This window comes from Xyrauchen texanus, unplaced genomic scaffold, assembly GCF_025860055.1.
Source record: "Xyrauchen texanus isolate HMW12.3.18 unplaced genomic scaffold, RBS_HiC_50CHRs HiC_scaffold_1084, whole genome shotgun sequence".
Lineage (NCBI taxonomy): Eukaryota > Metazoa > Chordata > Actinopteri > Cypriniformes > Catostomidae > Xyrauchen > Xyrauchen texanus.
Window position 1 is genome coordinate 1 of NW_026265415.1, and position 11,936 is coordinate 11,936.

The 11,936-nt window shown below is 42.8% G+C and overlaps 13 non-coding genes across 13 annotated transcripts; all 13 read right to left on the reverse strand.

Annotated features, from left to right (window-relative positions):
• Positions 1-381: 381 nt before the first annotated feature.
• On the reverse strand, positions 382-453 carry trnac-gca (transfer RNA cysteine (anticodon GCA)). Its single transcript has one exon. It is a non-coding gene; the product is annotated as a tRNA-Cys (tRNA).
• A 564-nt stretch (positions 454-1,017) lies between these two features.
• On the reverse strand, positions 1,018-1,089 carry trnac-gca (transfer RNA cysteine (anticodon GCA)). The gene has a single exon. It is a non-coding gene; the product is annotated as a tRNA-Cys (tRNA).
• Positions 1,090-1,509: 420 nt separating this feature from the next.
• Positions 1,510-1,581, reverse strand: trnac-gca (transfer RNA cysteine (anticodon GCA)). The gene has a single exon. It is a non-coding gene; the product is annotated as a tRNA-Cys (tRNA).
• A 1,000-nt stretch (positions 1,582-2,581) lies between these two features.
• trnac-gca (transfer RNA cysteine (anticodon GCA)) lies at positions 2,582-2,653 on the reverse strand. Its single transcript has one exon. It is a non-coding gene; the product is annotated as a tRNA-Cys (tRNA).
• A 564-nt stretch (positions 2,654-3,217) lies between these two features.
• Positions 3,218-3,289, reverse strand: trnac-gca (transfer RNA cysteine (anticodon GCA)). Its single transcript has one exon. It is a non-coding gene; the product is annotated as a tRNA-Cys (tRNA).
• A 419-nt stretch (positions 3,290-3,708) lies between these two features.
• Positions 3,709-3,780, reverse strand: trnac-gca (transfer RNA cysteine (anticodon GCA)). The gene has a single exon. It is a non-coding gene; the product is annotated as a tRNA-Cys (tRNA).
• Positions 3,781-5,191: 1,411 nt separating this feature from the next.
• trnac-gca (transfer RNA cysteine (anticodon GCA)) lies at positions 5,192-5,263 on the reverse strand. The gene has a single exon. It is a non-coding gene; the product is annotated as a tRNA-Cys (tRNA).
• A 565-nt stretch (positions 5,264-5,828) lies between these two features.
• Positions 5,829-5,900, reverse strand: trnac-gca (transfer RNA cysteine (anticodon GCA)). The gene has a single exon. It is a non-coding gene; the product is annotated as a tRNA-Cys (tRNA).
• Positions 5,901-6,319: 419 nt separating this feature from the next.
• trnac-gca (transfer RNA cysteine (anticodon GCA)) lies at positions 6,320-6,391 on the reverse strand. The gene has a single exon. It is a non-coding gene; the product is annotated as a tRNA-Cys (tRNA).
• A 1,026-nt stretch (positions 6,392-7,417) lies between these two features.
• On the reverse strand, positions 7,418-7,489 carry trnac-gca (transfer RNA cysteine (anticodon GCA)). The gene has a single exon. It is a non-coding gene; the product is annotated as a tRNA-Cys (tRNA).
• A 420-nt stretch (positions 7,490-7,909) lies between these two features.
• On the reverse strand, positions 7,910-7,981 carry trnac-gca (transfer RNA cysteine (anticodon GCA)). The gene has a single exon. It is a non-coding gene; the product is annotated as a tRNA-Cys (tRNA).
• A 2,934-nt stretch (positions 7,982-10,915) lies between these two features.
• On the reverse strand, positions 10,916-10,987 carry trnac-gca (transfer RNA cysteine (anticodon GCA)). The gene has a single exon. It is a non-coding gene; the product is annotated as a tRNA-Cys (tRNA).
• A 566-nt stretch (positions 10,988-11,553) lies between these two features.
• trnac-gca (transfer RNA cysteine (anticodon GCA)) lies at positions 11,554-11,625 on the reverse strand. Its single transcript has one exon. It is a non-coding gene; the product is annotated as a tRNA-Cys (tRNA).
• Positions 11,626-11,936: the final 311 nt, after the last annotated feature.

An 11,936-nucleotide genomic window follows, 5' to 3' on the forward strand; every position in this document is an offset into this window, starting at 1 on the left:
TCTCTGGCATGGGAGGCGATTGCTCTGGTCATGGAGGCTAAAAGCTACAGCCTATAGAATCAGTCGCTACTGAACCTCTTGAGGTCAGGAGAGTGAGGTTTATACCCATTGCACAGCTTTCTATCAGCTGGCCACTGTTACATATGCTTACACATACAAGGAATTTGTCTTGTTGACAGAAGATGTAAGTGCAAAAACAATACAGCAACAAGACAGAGATTATACAAAAATAGAACACTAATCAAATTAAATACCTGAATAAAAGCAATATATACTGCATTTGATTGGCTCTAAGTTGCATACAGTATCAACAGCTTGATCAAACCTGTGTTTAACCACATCAAAATACAGGACTTTAAGCAACCATACAACTTAGTTGACAGGGGGCACCTGGATTTGAACCAGAGACCTCTTGATCTGCAGTCAAATGCTCTACCACTGAGCTATACCCCCATGCCAAGACTCCATAATTACCAGTATAAAAAACAACAAAGACTACATTTCACAGGTTTACAGATTTTTGACATTTCAAATGTCTTGATTGTACTACTCAACCCCTAAACCTCACTCCCATCTTGGTCACGGCATCATTGTCACACTCCTGTTCTACCCGCTCCTTACGAGACTCGAAGAGGCATCTCTGGCATGGGAGGCGGTTGCGTGGACATGGAGGCTAAAAGCTACAGCCGCGAGAATCAGTCGCTACTGAACCTCTTGAGGTCAGGAGAGTGAGGTTTATACACATGGCACACCTTTCTATCAGCTGGCCACTGTTACATATGCTTACACATACAAGGAATTTGTCTGGCTGACAGAAACTGTAAGTGCACAAACAATACAGCAACAAGACAGAGATTATACAAAAATAGAATACTAATCAAATTAAATACCTGAATAAAAGCAAAAAATACTGCATTTTATTGGCTCTAGGTTGCATACAGTATCAACAGCTTGATTAAACCAGTGTTTAACCACACCAAAATACAGGACCTTATGCTAACCTACAAGTTAGTTGACAGGGGGCACCTGGATTTTAACCAGGAACCTCTTGATCTGCAGTCAAATGCTCTACCACTGAGATATACCCCCATGCCAGATCACCATAATTATCAGTATAAAAAACAACAAAGACTACATTTCACCGGTTTACAGATTGCTGACATTTCAAATGTCTTGATTGTACTACTCAGCCCCTAAACCTCACTCCCATCTTGGTCACGGCATCATTGTCACACTCCTGTTCTACCCGCTCCTTACGAGACTCGAAGGGGCATCTCTGGCATGGGAGGCGGTTGCGTGGACATGGAGGCTAAAAGCTACTGCCTCTAGAATCAGACGCTATTGAACCTCTTTTGGTCAGGAGAGTGAGGTTTATACACATGGCACACCTTTCTATCAGCTGGGCACAGTTACACAGTTACAACTTACTCTAGGTTGCATACAGTGTCAACAGCTTGATTAAACCACACCAAAACAGAGGACTTTATGCAACCATACAACTTAGTTGACAGGGGGCACCTGGATTTGAACCAGAGACCTCTTGATCTGCAGTCAAATGCTCTACCACTGAGCTATACCCCCATTAGAGGACTTCACATTTCACTGGTTTACAGACATTAAAGAAGTCTTGATTGTACTACTCACCCCTAAACCTCACTCCCATCTTGGTCACGGCATCATTATCAAGCTTCTGTTCTACCTGATCCATACGAGACTCGAGCGGCCTCTCTGGCATGGGAGGCGGTTACGTGAACATGGAGGCTAAAAGCTAAAGCCTCTAGCATCAGTCACTACTGAACCTTTTGAGGTCAGGAGAGTGAGGTTTATATACATTGCACAGCTTTCTATCAGCTGGCCACTGTTACATATGCTTACACATACAAGGAATTTGTCTTGCTGACAGAAGCCGTAAGTGCACAAACAATACAGTAACAAGACAGAGAATATACAAAAATAGAATACTAATAAAATTAAATACTTTTTAAAATTAAATGCTCTACCACTGAGCTATACCCCATGCCAGGACTCCATAATTACCAGTATAAAAAACAACAAAGACTACATTTCACTGGTTTACAGATTGCTGACATTTCAAATGTCTTGATTGTACTACTCACCCCCTAATCCTCACTCCCATCTTGGTCATGGCATCATTGTCACCCTGCTGTTCTACCCGCTCCATACGAGACTCGAAGCGGCGTCTCTGGCATGGGAGGCGATTGCTCGGTCATGGAGGCTAAAAGCTACAGCCTATAGAATCAGTCGCTACTGAACCTCTTGAGGTCAGGAGAGTGAGGTTTATACCCATTGCACAGCTTTCTATCAGCTGGCCACTGTTACATATGCTTACACATACAAGGAATTTGTCTTGTTGACAGAAGATGTAAGTGCAAAAAACAATACAGCAACAAGACAGAGATTATACAAAAATAGAACACTAATCAAATTAAATACCTGAATAAAAGCAAAATATACTGCATTTGATTGGCTCTAAGTTGCATACAGTATCAACAGCTTGATCAAACCTGTGTTTAACCACATCAAAATACAGGACTTTAAGCAACCATACAACTTAGTTGACAGGGGGCACCTGGATTTGAACCAGAGACCTCTTGATCTGCAGTCAAATGCTCTACCACTGAGCTATACCCCCATGCCAAGACTCCATAATTACCAGTATAAAAAACAACAAAGACTACATTTCACAGGTTTACAGATTTTTGACATTTCAAATGTCTTGATTGTACTACTCAACCCCTAAACCTCACTCCCATCTTGGTCACGGCATCATTGTCACACTCCTGTTCTACCCGCTCCTTACGAGACTCGAAGAGGCATCTCTGGCATGGGAGGCGGTTGCGTGGACATGGAGGCTAAAAGCTACAGCCGCGAGAATCAGTCGTTACTGAACCTCTTGAGGTCAGGAGAGTGAGGTTTATACACATGGCACACCTTTCTATCAGCTGGCCACTGTTACATATGCTTACACATACAAGGAATTTGTCTGGCTGACAGAAACTGTAAGTGCACAAACAATACAGCAACAAGACAGAGATTATACAAAAATAGAATACTAATCAAATTAAATACCTGAATAAAAGCAAAAAATACTGCATTTTATTGGCTCTAGGTTGCATACAGTATCAACAGCTTGATTAAACCAGTGTTTAACCACACCAAAATACAGGACCTTATGCTAACCTACAAGTTAGTTGACAGGGGGCACCTGGATTTTAACCAGGAACCTCTTGATCTGCAGTCAAATGCTCTACCACTGAGATATACCCCATGCCAGATCACCATAATTATCAGTATAAAAAACAACAAAGACTACATTTCACCGGTTTACAGATTGCTGACATTTCAAATGTCTTGATTGTACTACTCAGCCCCTAAACCTCACTCCCATCTTGGTCACGGCATCATTGTCACACTCCTGTTCTACCCGCTCCTTACGAGACTCGAAGGGGCATCTCTGGCATGGGAGGCGGTTGCGTGGACATGGAGGCTAAAAGCTACTGCCTCTAGAATCAGACGCTATTGAACCTCTTTTGGTCAGGAGAGTGAGTTTTATACACATGGCACACCTTTCTATCAGCTGGCCACAGTTACACAGTTACAACTTACTCTAGGTTGCATACAGTGTCAACAGCTTGATTAAACCACACCAAAACAGAGAACTTTATGCAACCATACAACTTAGTTGACAGGGGGCACCTGGATTTGAACCAGAGACCTCTTGATCTGCAGTCAAATGCTCTACCACTGAGCTATACCCCCATTAGAGGACTTCACATTTCACTGGTTTACAGACATTAAAGAAGTCTTGATTGTACTACTCACCCCTAAACCTCACTCCCATCTTGGTCACGGCATCATTATCAAGCTTCTGTTCTACCTGATCCATACGAGACTCGAAGCGGCCTCTCTGGCATGGGAGGCGGTTGCGTGAACATGGAGGCTAAAAGCTAAAGCCTCTAGCATCAGTCACTACTGAACCTTTTGAGGTCAGGAGAGTGAGGTTTATACACATTGCACAGCTTTCTATCAGCTGGCCACTGTTACATATGCTTACACATACAAGGAATTTGTCTTGCTGACAGAAGCCGTAAGTGCACAAACAATACAGTAACAAGACAGAGAATATACAAAAATAGAATACTAATAAAATTAAATACTTTTTAAAATTAAATGCTCTACCACTGAGCTATACCCCCATGCCAGGACTCCATAATTACCAGTGTAAAAAAACAACAAAGACTACATTTCACTGGTTTACAGATTGCTGACATTTCAAATGTCTTGATTGTACTACTCACCCCCTAATCCTCACTCCCATCTTGGTCATGGCATCATTGTCACCCTGCTGTTCTACCCGCTCCATACGAGACTCGAAGCGGCGTCTCTGGCATGGGAGGCGGTTGCGTGGACATGGAGGCGGTTGCGTGGACATGGAGGCTAAAAGCTAAAGCCTCGAGAATCCGTCGCTACTGAACCGCTTGAGGTCAGAAGAGTGAGGTTTATACACATGGCACAGATTTCTATCAGCTGGCCACTGTTACATATGCTTACACATACAAGGAATTTGTCTGTCTGACAATGCTCTACCACTGAGCTATACCCCCATGCCAGGACTCCATCATTACCAGTATAACAAAACAACAAAGACTACATTTCACTGGTTTACAGATTGTTGACATTTCAAATGTATTGATTGTACTACTCACCCCCTAAACCTCACTCCCATCTTGGTCACGGCATCATTGTCACGCACCTGTTCTACCCTCTCCTTACAAGACTCAAAGCGGCGTCTCTGGCATGGGAGGCGGTTGCGTGGTCATGGAGGCTAAAAGCTACAGCCTATAGAATCAGTCGCTACTGAACCTCTTGAGGTCAGGAGAGTGAGGTTTATACCCATTGCACAGCTTTCTATCAGCTGGCCACTGTTACATATGCTTACACATACAAGGAATTTGTCTTGTTGACAGAAGATGTAAGTGCAAAAAACAATACAGCAACAAGACAGAGATTATACAAAAATAGAACACTAATCAAATTAAATACCTGAATAAAAGCAATATATACTGCATTTGATTGGCTCTAAGTTGCATACAGTATCAACAGCTTGATCAAACCTGTGTTTAACCACATCAAAATACAGGACTTTAAGCAACCATACAACTTAGTTGACAGGGGGCACCTGGATTTGAACCAGAGACCTCTTAATCTGCAGTCAAATGCTCTACCACTGAGCTATACCCCCATGCCAAGACTCCATAATTACCAGTATAAAAAACAACAAAGACTACATTTCACAGGTTTACAGATTTTTGACATTTCAAATGTCTTGATTGTACTACTCAACCCCTAAACCTCACTCCCATCTTGGTCACGGCATCATTGTCACACTCCTGTTCTACCCGCTCCTTACGAGACTCGAAGAGGCATCTCTGGCATGGGAGGCGGTTGCGTGGACATGGAGGCTAAAAGCTACAGCCATGAGAATCAGTCGTTACTGAACCTCTTGAGGTCAGGAGAGTGAGGTTTATACACATGGCACACCTTTCTATCAGCTGGCCACTGTTACATATGCTTACACATACAAGGAATTTGTCTGGCTGACAGAAACTGTAAGTGCACAAACAATACAGCAACAAGACAGAGATTATACAAAAATAGAATACTAATCAAATTAAATACCTGAATAAAAGCAAAAAATACTGCATTTTATTGGCTCTAGGTTGCATACAGTATCAACAGCTTGATTAAACCAGTGTTTAACCACACCAAAATACAGGACCTTATGCTAACCTACAAGTTAGTTGACAGGGGGGCACCTGGATTTTAACCAGGAACCTCTTGATCTGCAGTCAAATGCTGTACCACTGAGCTATACCCCCATGCCAGGACTCCATAATTACCAGTATAAAAAACAACAAAGACTACATTTCACAGGTTTACAGATTTTTGACATTTCAAATGTCTTGATTGTACTACTCAGCCCCTAAACCTCACTCCCATCTTGGTCACGGCATCATTGCACACTCCTGTTCTACCCGCTCCTTACGAGACTCGAAGGGGCATCTCTGGCATGGGAGGCGGTTGCGTGGACATGGAGGCTAAAAGCTACTGCCTCTAGAATCAGACGCTATTGAACCTCTTTTGGTCAGGAGAGTGAGGTTTATACACATGGCACACCTTTCTATCAGCTGGCCACAGTTACACAGTTACAACTTACTCTAGGTTGCATACAGTGTCAACAGCTTGATTAAACCACACCAAAACACAGGACTTTATGCAACCATACAACTTAGTTGACAGGGGGCACCTGGATTTGAACCAGAGACCTCTTGATCTGCAGTCAAATGCTCTACCACTGAGCTATACCCCCATTAGAGGACTTCACATTTCACTGGTTTACAGACATTAAAGAAGTCTTGATTGTACTACTCACCCCCTAAACCTCACTCCCATCTTGGTCACGGCATCATTATCAAGCTTCTGTTCTACCTGATCCATACTGAGACTCGAAGCGGCCTCTCTGGCATGGGAGGCGGTTAGCGTGAACATGGAGGCTAAAAAGCTAAAGCCTCTAGCATCAGTCACTACTGAACCTTTTGAGGTCAGGAGAGTGAGGTTTATACACATTGCACAGCTTTCTATCAGCTGGCCACTGTTACATATGCTTACACATACAAGGAATTTGTCTTGCTGACAGAAGCCGTAAGTGCACAAACAATACAGTAACAAGACAGAGAATATACAAAAATAGAATACTAATAAAATTAAATACTTTTTAAAATTAAATGCTGTACCACTGAGCTATACCCCCATGCCAGGACTCCATAGTTACCAGTATAAAAAAACAACAAAGACTACATTTCACTGGTTTACAGATTGCTGACATTTCAAATGTCTTGATTGTACTACTCACCCCCTAATCCTCACTCCCATCTTGGTCATGTCATCATTGTCACCCTGCTGTTCTACCCGCTCCATACGAGACTCGAAGCGGCGTCTCTGGCATGGGAGGCGGTTGCGTGGACATGGAGGCGGTTGCGTGGACATGGAGGCTAAAAGCTAAAGCCTCGAGAATCAGTCGCTACTGAACCGCTTGAGGTCAGAAGAGTGAGGTTTATACACATGGCACAGATTTCTATCAGCTGGCCACTGTTACATATGCTTACACATACAAGGAATTTGTCTGTCTGACAGAAGCTGTAAGTGCAAAAACAATACAGCAACAAGACAGAGATTATACAAAAATAGAATACTAATCAAATTAAATACCTGAATAAAAGCAAAAAATACTGCATTTTATTGGCTCTAGGTTGCATACAGTATCAACAGCTTGATTAAACCAGTGTTTAACCACACCAAAATACAGGACCTTATGCTAACCTACAAGTTAGTTGACAGGGGGCACCTGGATTTTAACCAGGAACCTCTTGATCTGCAGTCAAATGCTCTACCACTGAGATATACCCCCATGCCAGATCACCATAATTATCAGTATAAAAAACAACAAAGACTACATTTCACTGGTTTACTGATTGCTGACACTTCAAATGTCTTGATTGTACTACTCACCCCCTAAACCTCACTCCCATCTTGGTCACGGCATCATTGTCACACTCCTGTTCTACCCGCTCCTTACGAGACTCGAAGAGGCATCTCTGGCATGGGAGGCGGTTGCGTGGACATGGAGGCTAAAAGCTACTGCCTCTAGAATCAGTCGCTATTGAACCTCTTGTGGTCAGGAGAGTGAGGTTTATACACATGGCACACCTTTCTATCAGCTGGCCACAGTTACACAGTTACAACTTACTCTAGGTTGCATACAGTGTCAACAGCTTGATTAAACCACACCAAAACAGAGGACTTTATGCAGCCATACAACTTAGTTGACAGGGGGCACCTGGATTTGAACCAGAGACCTCTTGATCTGCAGTCAAATGCTCTACCACTGAGCTATACCCCCATGCCAGAACTCTATCTTTACCAGTATAACAAAACAACAAAGACTACATTTCATTGGTTTACAGATTGTTGACATTTCAAATGTCTTGATTGTACTACTCAACCCCTAAACCTCACTCCCATCTTGGTCACGGCATCATTGTCACACTCCTGTTCTACCCGCTCCTTACGAGACTCGAACAGGCATCTCTGGCATGGGAGGCGGTTGCGTGGACATGGAGGCTAAAAGCTACAGCCTCGAGAATCAGTCGCTACTGAACCTCTTGAGGTCAGGAGAGTGAGGTTTATACCCATTGCACAGCTTTCTATCAGCAGGCCACTGTTACATATGCTTACACATACAAGGAATTTGTCTGGCTGACAGAAGCTGTAAGTGCACAAACAATACAGCAACAAGACAGAGATTATACAAAAATAGAATACTAATCAAATTAAATACCTTAATAAAAGCAAAAAATACTGCATTTGATTGGCTCTAGGTTGCATACAGTGTCAACAGCTTGATTAAACCACATCAAAATACAGGACTTTATGCTATCATACAACTTAGTGGACAGGCACCTGGATTGGACCAGGGACCTCTTGATCTGCAGTCAAATGCTGTACCACTGAGCTATACCCCCATGCCAGGACTCCATAATTACCAGTATAAAAAACAACAAAGACTACATTTCACAGGTTTACAGATTTTTGACATTTCAAATGTCTTGATTGTACTACTCAGCCCCTAAACCTCACTCCCATCTTGGTCACGGCATCATTGTCACACTCCTGTTCTACCCGCTCCTTACTGAGACTAAAAGCGGCATCTCTGGCATGGGAGGCGGTTAGCGTGGACATGGAGGCTAAAAGCTACAGCCAGCGAGAATCAGTCGCTACTGAACCTCTTGAGGTCAGGAGAGTGAGGTTTATACACATGGCACACCTTTCTATCAGCTGGCCACTGTTACATATGCTTACACATACAAGGAATTTGTCTTGCTGACAGAAGCTGTAAGTGCAAAAACAATACAGCAACAAGACAGAGATTATACAAAAATAGAATACTAATCAAATTAAATACCTGAATAAAAGCAATAAATACTGCATTTCACTGGCTCTAAGTTGCATACAGTATCAACAGCTTGATTAAACCACTCCAAAATACAGGACTTTATGCTATCATACAACTTAGTGAACAAGCACCTGGATTTGACCAGGGACCTCTTGATCTGCAGTTAAATGCTGTACCACTGAGCTATACCCCCATGCCAGGACTCCATCATTACAGTATAACAAAACAACAAAGACTACATTTCACTGGTTTACAGATTGTTGACATTTCAAATGTATTGATTGTACTACTCACCCCCTAAACCTCACTCCCATCTTGGTCACGGCATCATTGTCACGCTCCTGTTCTACCCGCTCCTTACAAGACTCAAAGCGCTCTCTGGCATGGGAGGCGGTTGCGTGGTCATGGAGGCTAAAAGCTACAGCCTATAGAATCAGTCGCTACTGAACCTCTTGAGGTCAGGAGAGTGAGGTTTATACCCATTGCACAGCTTTCTATCAGCTGGCCACTGTTACATATGCTTACACATACAAGGAATTTGTCTTGTTGACAGAAGATGTAAGTGCACAAACAATACAGCAACAAGACAGAGATTATACAAAAATAGAATACTAATCAAATTAAATACCTGAATAAAAGCAATAAATACTGCATTTGATTGGCTCTAAGTTGCATACAGTATCAACAGCTTGATCAAACCAGTTTTTAACCGCACCAAAAGACAGGACATTATGCTACCATACAACTTAGTGGACAGTGGAATCCTGGATTTGAACCAGGGACCTCTTGATCTGCCGTCAAATGATTTACCACTGTGCTTTACCCCCACGACAGGACTCCATAATTACCAGTATAAAAAAACAACAAAACTACATTTCACTGGTTTACAGATTGCTGACATTTCAAATGTCTTGATTGTACTACTCAGCCCCTAAACCTCACTCCCATCTTGGTCACGGCATCATTGTCACACTCCTGTTCTACCCGCTCCTTACGAGACTCGAAGAGGCATCTCTGGCATGGGAGGCGGTTGCGTGGACATGGAGGCTAAAAGCTACAGCCTCGAGAATCAGTCGCTACTGAACCTCTTGAGGTCAGGAGAGTGAGGTTTATACACATGGCACACCTTTCTATCAGCTGGCCACAGTTACACAGTTACAACTTACTCTAGGTTGCATACAGTGTCAACAGCTTGATTAAACCACACCAAAATACAGGACTTAATGCTATCATACAACTTAGTGAACGGGCACCAGGATTTGACCAGGGACCTCTTGATCTGCAGTCAAATGCTCTACCACTGAGCTATACCCCCATGCCAGGACTCCATCATTACCAGTATAACAAAACAACAAAGACTACATTTCACTGGTTTACAGATTGTTGACATTTCAAATGTATTGATTGTACTACTCAACCCCTAAACCTCACTCCCATCTTGGTCACGGCATCATTGTCACGCACCTGTTCTACCCTCTGCTTACAAGACTCAAAGCGGCGTCTCTGGCATGGGAGGCGGTTGCGTGGTCATGGAGGCTAAAAGCTACAGCCTATAGAATCAGTCGCTACTGAACCTCTTGAGGTCAGGAGAGTGAGGTTTATACCCATTGCACAGCTTTCTATCAGCTGGCCACTGTTACATATGCTTACACATACAAGGAATTTGTCTTGTTGACAGAAGATGTAAGTGCAAAAAACAATACAGCAACAAGACAGAGATTATACAAAAATAGAACACTAATCAAATTAAATACCTGAATAAAAGCAATATATACTGCATTTGATTGGCTCTAAGTTGCATACAGTATCAACAGCTTGATCAAACCTGTGTTTAACCACATCAAAATACAGGACTTTAAGCAACCATACAACTTAATTGACAGGGGGCACCTGGATTTGAACCAGAGACCTCTTGATCTGCAGTCAAATGCTCTACCACTGAGCTATACCCCCATGCCAAGACTCCATAATTACCAGTATAAAAAACAACAAAGACTACATTTCACAGGTTTACAGATTTTTGACATTTCAAATGTCTTGATTGTACTACTCAACCCCTAAACCTCACTCCCATCTTGGTCACGGCATCATTGTCACACTCCTGTTCTACCCGGCTCCTTACGAGACTCGAAGAGGCATCTCTGGCATGGGAGGCGGTTGCGTGGACATGGAGGCTAAAAGCTACAGCCGCGAGAATCAGTCGCTACTGAACCTCTTGAGGTCAGGAGAGTGAGGTTTATACACATGGCACACCTTTCTATCAGCTGGCCACTGTTACATATGCTTACACATACAAGGAATTTGTCTGGCTGACAGAAACTGTAAGTGCACAAACAATACAGCAACAAGACAGAGATTATACAAAAATAGAATACTAATCAAATTAAATACCTGAATAAAAGCAAAAAATACTGCATTTTATTGGCTCTAGGTTGCATACAGTATCAACAGCTTGATTAAACCAGTGTTTAACCACACCAAAATACAGGACCTTATGCTAACCTACAAGTTAGTTGACAGGGGGGCACCTGGATTTTAACCAGGAACCTCTTGATCTGCAGTCAAATGCTCTACCACTGAGATATACCCCCATGCCAGATCACCATAATTATCAGTATAAAAAAACAACAAAGACTACATTTCACCGGTTTACAGATTGCTGACATTTCAAATGTCTTGATTGTACTACTCAGCCCCTAAACCTCACTCCCATCTTGGTCACGGCATCATTGTCACACTCCTGTTCTACCCGCTCCTTACGAGACTCGAAGGGGCATCTCTGGCATGGGAGGCGGTTGCGTGGACATGGAGGCTAAAAGCTACTGCCTCTAGAATCAGACGCTATTGAACCTCTTTTGGTCAGGAGAGTGAGGTTTATACACATGGCACACCTTTCTATCAG